The sequence below is a fragment of the Opisthorchis viverrini genome, assembly GCF_000715545.1.
Source record: "Opisthorchis viverrini unplaced genomic scaffold opera_v5_180, whole genome shotgun sequence".
NCBI classification, from domain to species: domain Eukaryota; kingdom Metazoa; phylum Platyhelminthes; class Trematoda; order Opisthorchiida; family Opisthorchiidae; genus Opisthorchis; species Opisthorchis viverrini.
In genome coordinates this window covers 138945-147735 of record NW_008751837.1, presented here as the reverse complement: position 1 = coordinate 147735, position 8791 = coordinate 138945, and positions in this window count along the sequence as shown.

The following is an 8791-nucleotide window of genomic DNA, read 5'->3' as shown; positions in this document are numbered from 1 at the left end:
TCGTCCACGTAACGGATCCATATTTTGGGATTTATATCGGGCAACACAATTTGTTCCAACTTTTGCATTGTGACTTCTGCAATGAATCCTGAGATTGGCGATCTCATTGGTGTCCCTCGTAGTTGTTCATAATGTTCTCCGTTGAACTCGAAATGTGTGATTAGGCATAAGTGAACCGATCAGGACGAAATAATGGTTCCATTTGATGTGAGCTCACTATTCACGTTTGTGGACCTGGATTCGGCTAAGACAACTGTGGCCGAATTTTTGGACAACAACGGTATGCCAAATGGATCACTGGAGAAAGAAGACCTCTGCAGATTGCTTAGGAATTCCATCTGGAGAAGACTCAGGAAGCCAAATACGATCAATGCAACAGGACAAACTGCAAGCAAACGAGTCACACTTCCGTACATCAAGAACACCGCTGAACTGACGGCAAGGCTCCTACGACAGCATAATACAATGGTCGCCTACAAGCCTGCGAATACTCTGCGGGGAACACTATCAAGACCAAGGGGGAAATTAGATCCAATGGTGAAGAACAATGTCATATACAGGATACAATGCAAGGACCGCGACAAATGATACGTAGGACAAACAGGAAGGAAGCTCTCCACCATAATACATGAACACAAACTCGCCACCAAAAGACACAATCAATTCTCCCTCATCTCCGCACACAAAGACCAAGAAGGACACGAGTTCGACTGGAACGGCGTTCGCATACTGGCTCAAGCAAGAACGAAACGAGAACGCGAATTTATGGGGGCGTGGTACTCCACCGAAGAAGCCATCAACAAACACATCGAAATTGATCCCATTTACCAGCCACTAAGAGCAAGAGAACGCCGGAACCACAGAAATTAGAGCTGCAAAAGCCACTATATGAGGAACTCATACAAGAAGCAGGAAAGCGTCATTCAAACGGACACATCAATTGGATTGGAGGAGGCGCCCAATCAAACCACCAAGTCACACTGCGGACGCAGGGACACCAACCGCCACGGTGGAGGAAATCGGGCGGTACAAGCAACCAATCAAACTCGATAACGGCAGACCACAACGCAATGCGAATCAAGGCCAGAGAAAACAAGATACTAAAATTAGAAGTCGTTGGGATAGCCAATCAACACAAAGGAACACAGACGACAACGCAAAAAAAGATCACAAACGGACCAATAGATTCACTAGACTCGTTACACTTCAGGTAGCCAATCACGTCAGAAGATAACAGATAGCCTTTGACTGCTATATAAACACACGCAGGCAAGGAAGAGGTACCCACCCAACTGCGCACTGATGATGTCTCCTCGTATGGTGACAAAACGTTTGCAAGCCAATTGCCAAGCTCGGCGAACAGATCAACAGCCATCTGATCAACAATCAATAAACTCACTCGAGCTACTAATATTTCACCACATTTCCCATTCCCGGTATTCATGCTTCCAAACGAATGCGAAGTATTTTATCTGCGATTAAACGGGACGCATTCGAGTTGTCCGCAAGTCCTAGAAAGTGGGTCACTTTAATTCTGATCCAAATGCTGACGTGAAGGCATCACCTGAACACATCTGTTCCCTTTCTCCATCTATTTTGTCCCAAAATTCGTCACACGTTATAAAATTTTTTATTTCCGCTTCTTTTAAAAAACATGATTCCATTGTTAACGTTGGTAGTGTTGTGTCCATTATTTCACACACAGATCTAAATGCATTCTACTCCAGTGCCGTGATAGTGCCTAAGACTTTAATTTTCGCTGCACCACCAGGCATTTTGTTCCTATAGTTGGCGGTTGAACGATTCCTGTGAGATTGCCTTAAGGTACCTCTATCGACTGTAATTTTTCTAGTTTCAACCTCGGGACCATCGATTATCGGACTTAAAATACTGCGCTCACTGCGAAGTAGTATCACCTTGCTGATTTTTGTGGATGAGAATGAACTCAACTAACCGATTCTTCAATGTTCCAGGGCTACAGGTGGCGTGCGAATACCCAAGGTGAAACCCCAAGTTACAGGAGATCCCAAGCTTCTGAATTGTTACATTTGGCTTACGGGAGCCTGTCAGTCAAGCATTAAATTCAATGTATGCAAAAGGAATGCTGATTCCTGTCGAATCGCCGAACTGAGTAATTCCGATAATTATCCCACTTAAGTCTGATGGCAGAACTCCGAGAATTTGTGGAGACTACTGGTTAACGCCAAATACGCGGTTACTACAACGTACTACAACGTTCCCAAAAATCGGAGAAACATTGATCAGGTTGAGTTCATTAACAGAGGTCAGTCTGTTAATAGCACTCCTTCTGTTTCGAATACAAACGAATCCTTTGTAGATGATCATATGGTATGCGAACAAAACGATATATCTGAAGAACATATTACCTGCGAAGAACCTGAATTTTCCAGTCCGAGAAGATCCGAAAGATAACAATCAAGACCACCAATGAACTATAAACTTGACGCTGAATCAGAATACAAAGCCCCCACTTGACCCCACTCAGCTGTTTAGGTTTGACAGTTATGGCTGCAAACTAACAATTTACTTCCGGAACACGGAGCTTGTTTCGTCGGGACTTACGTCTGACTCAGAGGCAAGCGGTAAAACGGGAACCGTGGCAAACATTCTCCCAACTTGTGCGGAGCATGCCAAATGAAGCATGGTCGGGTCGCTAGAATGTGAACGTGGCTTTGAACAGCGAAAGGTAAAACCCTAGGGACATTCTTATCACGTGACAAGTGTAAATTGTGAAAGACAAAATAAGTAAGTGGAAGAAGAGACATAGCTATCTCAGTGATGGGGTCAGTTGATCTGAACTGGAACTGGAAATCTCTGCCGACCTAAAGAGATCTTGAACAGCTGAGTTTAATGGCCAGGGTCACAAAAAGTGTAAGTGGAGACAATAAGATGGGGAAGCTCGTATTAGAGATAAAAAGTCGTGTTGCGCCTTATGAGTATGGTGTATATTGTAACTGAGTAGAATCTCGGGTATCGCTGTTGGTGGGAAGTTATATATAAACATTATTTGAGAAAAAAGGGCTTGCCAATTCATAGGGCCGAACAAGCACCGCAGGTCGAATATGTGGGCAGGGCAGACTTGAATTCTCAATGGAACTGCGGGATGAGTAAATCCGAGAGAAGAGCTGAGTAGGTAGGAACAAACACAACTCACAGCCCGCTGAAGCCAGGTAAATATGGATTCGTAAATATGTAGTGGTCTGGCTACCCAATAAGCTAGTTTACCAGGAGTGTGTGGCAAAGAAATGAAAATAATAACGCTAGGTTGGGTATACAATAATAAGGAGGTCAGATGGAACAGACTCACTAACAATTGTTCTCCTCAAAATAGTTCGTCGTTGGCCCAGGTTAGCGAATAAACAATAATCCAATTATGTTAGTCCAGAGGTCTTCTGAACAGTTTCCACATATAATAGATTCCGAAGACGGTTTGAAATGTTTTGGTACCAGAGTTAGTACATGAGACTCGCGGATGGCCGCTGCAAGTGCGAGCGAAATTTGGAGAGTCGAAGCACGTGACCACGCCTGTATTATGTGAAGTTGTAGAGGTGCGCATTTTTGTAGGTTTTCGTGTTCAAGCAAAAAATGGTTATGCAATTGATGAAACACGTAGTGTTATAATAGAAGCAAAATAAAGGTACAAAGCACCACGGCTGCAGTTAAAAATCCAAGTGAGCGAAACCGATTGTTGAGAGTGAGAAGGATTTGACATCAGAATGATGATAATGCTAATGATAAAATTTATTCTCCAACTGGTGGTTGGCATGCCGTCGGCCATAAGCATAATTTTAGCCAGAATAGAGCATGACTGGCGGGGTTTGTGGGCACTGGGGATTGCACGGAAAAAGAACAGTGTCATAGAAGGTGGGCAAGATCCAATGTAGACTTAGTCACACCGAAATTTGCATGGGCAGGGTGGCACAGCTACTATAGATTTGTCATTCTGTTGAGGGACGTATCAAGCTGAGAGGCTGGGGACCATTGGCTGCACAATGCACTTATCTACGAAGCCCTTGCGAGTAAAGTAGAAATTTATGCGCCAAAATATTGCATTTTCGCCTATGTACTCAGACTGAAAACCGTCCTAATCTACGTCCATATTTTCGCAGCTCACCGAATTTCATCGTCTAGTGTTGCAATCATCCCTTCGGTGAAAAGTCTGGTGGAGTATTTTCGTAGAATAGCCGAGACCCCAGGATGCCGATATGGGGCTCAAAAGTTTGGACTCGTACGCTGAACTCAACTGCCTGTCTCTTTTGGTGCATCATGGATACCTAGTTGATTTCGAAGTCAATTTCAGTAAGCGAATACCGCGCATCGCTGAGACGAGATCAGGTAGTTAAGATTTGAAAATGGCAGGCGAAAACAAAATCGAGAAAGACATCCTGCCTGGCACATGATAAGAAAACTTCAAGCTGCGAAAAATGATGAACCGGAGCGACAGATCTGATAAGGCGGAAAAACCTCCACGACCCGGTGGCGCCCCGTATTTGCACAACGGAATAAAAGTTCTGAGAGCTATGAAGTGTCCTTGATGGACTGAAGCAGTCGAGCTGTTGAGTTCAGAGTACCGACCCAAACCCTTGAGCCCTGTTTAGGCATCTAGGGGTCTCAGCGATGCTAGGAAATTATTCCACCAGTCGTCTGCGCCAGAGTTGTGATTGCTTCAGTGGACGTATTTTGGTGAGCTGCAGAAAATGTAATGGTAAATTAAAATTGTTTTTGGTTTGAGCATATAAGCGGCAAAATGCAACATTTTGGCGTGGAAAGTTCTATTTCAGTTGCAAGAATTTCGCAGATATGAGCATTGTGCGACTAGTGGGCACCCGACCCGGTCGGTCAAGTTTGGCTAAAACATTGGGCCACCGCTGAGGCTTCGAAGCCACGGACTGTTGGAATTATGGTCAGGGTCACCGAAAGCGTAAGTAGGTGCGACGACTTGCAGAAATCTGCAATATGGATAAATGGTAGTGGGAGTCTCATAATTGAAGTTCACAGTGAAACTGTCGAGAGCCAATGGTGTCGCTCTTGGAGTAGAATTGGGCACAAAAAGTTCCTTAGAAAATTGACTTAGTTTTAGCACATAAGACAGAACGCGAAGTGTGCGGAAAATTATTGAAGTTTCGAGACGCGCAAACTGAAAGTCCACCGAGATGGTTGAGTCCGAACGAAAGATTCAGCAAATTGCAATGCACTCGTTTCTGGGGCGGCTGTATCCAGATGAACTTTCTGTTCGTACGTTCGGATAACAGGAAAAGTGGGCGGGAAGGTACAGTCATGTGTAGGAAGGGAATAGTTGCGTATGGACTAATAAAGTGGGGAAGGTAGTACCGTGCCATCACTTTACTGACATACTTCGGTTCATGGAAAGCCCCGAAACGGACGTACTGTTTGAGGTGATTGGAATGGGGAGTGCCATTCCGTGAGCAGCGGGATGTTGTGGGTTAGCCAAGGAATCCGATTTAAGATCGCAGGTATTTTTCTGTTTTCCTGGGAGTCCCCCGGTGGATGTGGATCACAAGCCATGTGAAGTGCATAACGTCAAACAGAGCACTTGAAGCAGGTATTACCGAAAGTTGAAGCTTGGGATACGGCAGTGCGGTACCGTCATTGCAGTGGCGCGCTTCGATTTCCGGATTGTCACATTACATGGCGAAATACTGAGTACTCACAGTTGCAACTTGTGCGCAACAACAAAACTCTGGCTACCATTTATTTTATCCCCTCGGAGAGGCCTGCTCAGTGGAACTGCTCAGTCAGCTGGAACAAACCAAAGGCCACTGAAACAGGCAAGTCACAGAGGTGATGAGTGGAAGACAGTTTTCATTGCGGCGATAAGATATTGAGAGCGTTTGCATTATGGCTAAACGACGATGAAGCATTGGTGTAAACCATCATGTCAGGTGTTTTGGCACCAGAATATTTTAAGTGTGACTGTATCGTCTGAGGAGGATGAAGAGAAAGATAATAATAATATTTATTCCCGGCTTGTGGGTGGCATACCGTCTGGCATGATCATATGTTTACAGTCAGAATGAAGCATAACTGGGGGGTTTGTGGGGGTGCGGATTGCCCGGAAGGAGGACAATGTCACAAACAGTGTGGAATATCCGATGAAAGAATAATAAAAGGTTTCTTTTCCAACATGTTGGGAACAATGTGCATGAAGTACGACTAGTTTAAAGACACAGCCAGCTGGCATGAACTAAAAATGGAAACCATTGCTGGTCATGAGTGACCTTGGTTGGTTGGGTAAATGGCCGGAGTCACAAGGAGCGAAAGTGGAGATGGAGATGTAATAATTCAAACTGGGAGCACATGGCGAGTTTTGTCTCAAAAGTGTGGGCTAAGCATAAACCAAGCAGACTAACTGTTTGCACTGTTATGGGAAAATCAGGTGCAGGGGATGGGTTGGATGAGGGCAAGGTGTTAATACATAGGACGACCCGAACACCGTACACGGATTTGAACTTGTGGAGGAGGCAAACCGAAATTGTAGCAGAAAAACCAGGCTAGCCAAATTTGAGCAAAAATTCATTGGGTACGAAAGAGCTCGTCCCAGAGACGGAGCCGGATGAAAACTTTGCTCGTCGATGCAACTACAGGCTTGAGTGGGTGAGGGGTTGCGGTCGAGATTCTGGAGAAAATAGTTGCGGGAGCGTCATTCGACTGGGTACGACAGTGTCATGCCATCATCGTACTGACATGCTTCGGTTTACGGACAGCCACGTAACGATCGTCAAGGGTGCTGCGATCGAGGAAGTGATACGCAGTTCCGTGGCAGCTGGTTCTGGGTGAGATGGAGATTGACACAGAGTCATGCAGATGTAGGCTCATGGATAATTTGCCCTTCGTTGGAGGACCATGTGAGTGTAGACCGGGCACCAGCCATATTGAATGAATAACAGTTCTACGGGGCGTTTGGGCAACTGCAGCAGAGGTTTGAAGCTTGGAAAGAGGGGCAACGGAAAAGAAATAGGATGAAAGTAGCAGCGTATGGCAAGTACCAGGCGGCATAAAATACAATGCTGTCAATAGAAAAAGTCTAAAAGGAGGTGACAGCAAGCTAAATTGACTCAGGAAGGGTGGATACGTTTGCTGATCTAGAAACCGAGCAATAGTTGGGGTGGAGCAGGTGCCTAGTTTTAGGAAGGTGAAAACTTTCTCGTAGAGGTAGCTAGCAGGGAGACTAGCTGTTGGACTAGTTGAGAACGGGTGGTAGTTTCTGGCTCACCGAAGCATCATGATATAGGGTTCTTTTTGTGCAGAAAGAGAGTTAATGTAAACAGTTACATTAGACGAGTGAAAAGCGGACAAGCAACAGCTTCCAAGATAATTGATAAGAATTTTAGCTCAACTGAGATCGACTACGTCAACCAAACAGGAAATTACGATTAAGGGTCACCAGTCACCGAATCACTGCTGTCAAATCCAGATGCATAGCTAGAAACTGCTATTAGGTACTATTTGCGACTGCTTGTAATCAGGAAGTGAAAAGTTATTAGAGTTTTGTGCATACAACAGCTCTAAATGACAAGGGGGAAGAACGTGTGTGCTATGGTTGGATGATGAAGGGGACTTGGGGGGGGGCGACCCAACTAANGACGAGTGAAAAGCGGACAAGCAACAGCTTCCAAGATAATTGATAAGAATTTTAGCTCAACTGAGATCGACTACGTCAACCAAACAGGAAATTACGATTAAGGGTCACCAGTCACCGAATCACTGCTGTCAAATCCAGATGCATAGCTAGAAACTGCTATTAGGTACTATTTGCGACTGCTTGTAATCAGGAAGTGAAAAGTTATTAGAGTTTTGTGCATACAACAGCTCTAAATGACAAGGGGGAAGAACGTGTGTGCTATGGTTGGATGATGAAGTGGACTTGGGGTGGTGCGACCCAACTAAGACGAAAGTGTCAGCACCTTGCACGTCGATGTTTGCCGTGAGCCTCACACAGTACCCTCAGGCTATTCCATGCATAAATGTTTTTCTTTTTTTCTTTTTTTGGAACAAACGGAAGGACAGTTATCATTCGCTTGTGTTTCTTGGTGTTGCGAGATAAGTGACAACTGGTTCTACGGAAGGCCCCACGATACTTTCACAGTATGTCGCCAATTACGGATAAGCTGTTGACCAGAAAATGAAACCTGTGTGAAGCAACGAGGCACGGCATTTCTTGACCTCAGCCTTAAAAAGTCTTAATCATGCTTTGCGTGTTACAAGAGAAAAGGTACTCGTCCCAGGCTTTGTGGCACAACGGAACTGAGAGGGCCTCAGGAAAACCAGAGGGAAAGATTAAAAGGGTTCAAAAGAAGAGGATTAAAAGAACAGTGCGTACGTGTTCAGTTGCAACTTACAACACGGCGGTCGCTATCAGGGAACTTTGATCCGGCTGGAGCGATTAGGAAAATGCAGCCGATGAAAGCGCGATGTAGGGGTGCGGGGACCACGGGTAGGATGCCTAACGAGCAGAGACGCTTTCAAAATTGAACTGAGAAAACGAAAGCAATAGACGTATGGAGGATTTTTGTTGAGATCAGCGGATTGTAAAATGGTTGAGATCATCAGCAATTGATTTGCTCGTAAGAGAGCAGCGTAGTCAGTTCGCCAAGTGAGCTAGTGGAGTGTGGAATATGCGTGTGCAAACACTCGAGAATGAACGGAGAGTCAGACCTAGAGGCAGAAATCAATTACGAATCTAGAGTTTGTTTGCAAGCACTGGATCGTTCATAGATGAGACGTCCATTTAGGTTCTGAAGTGTATGAG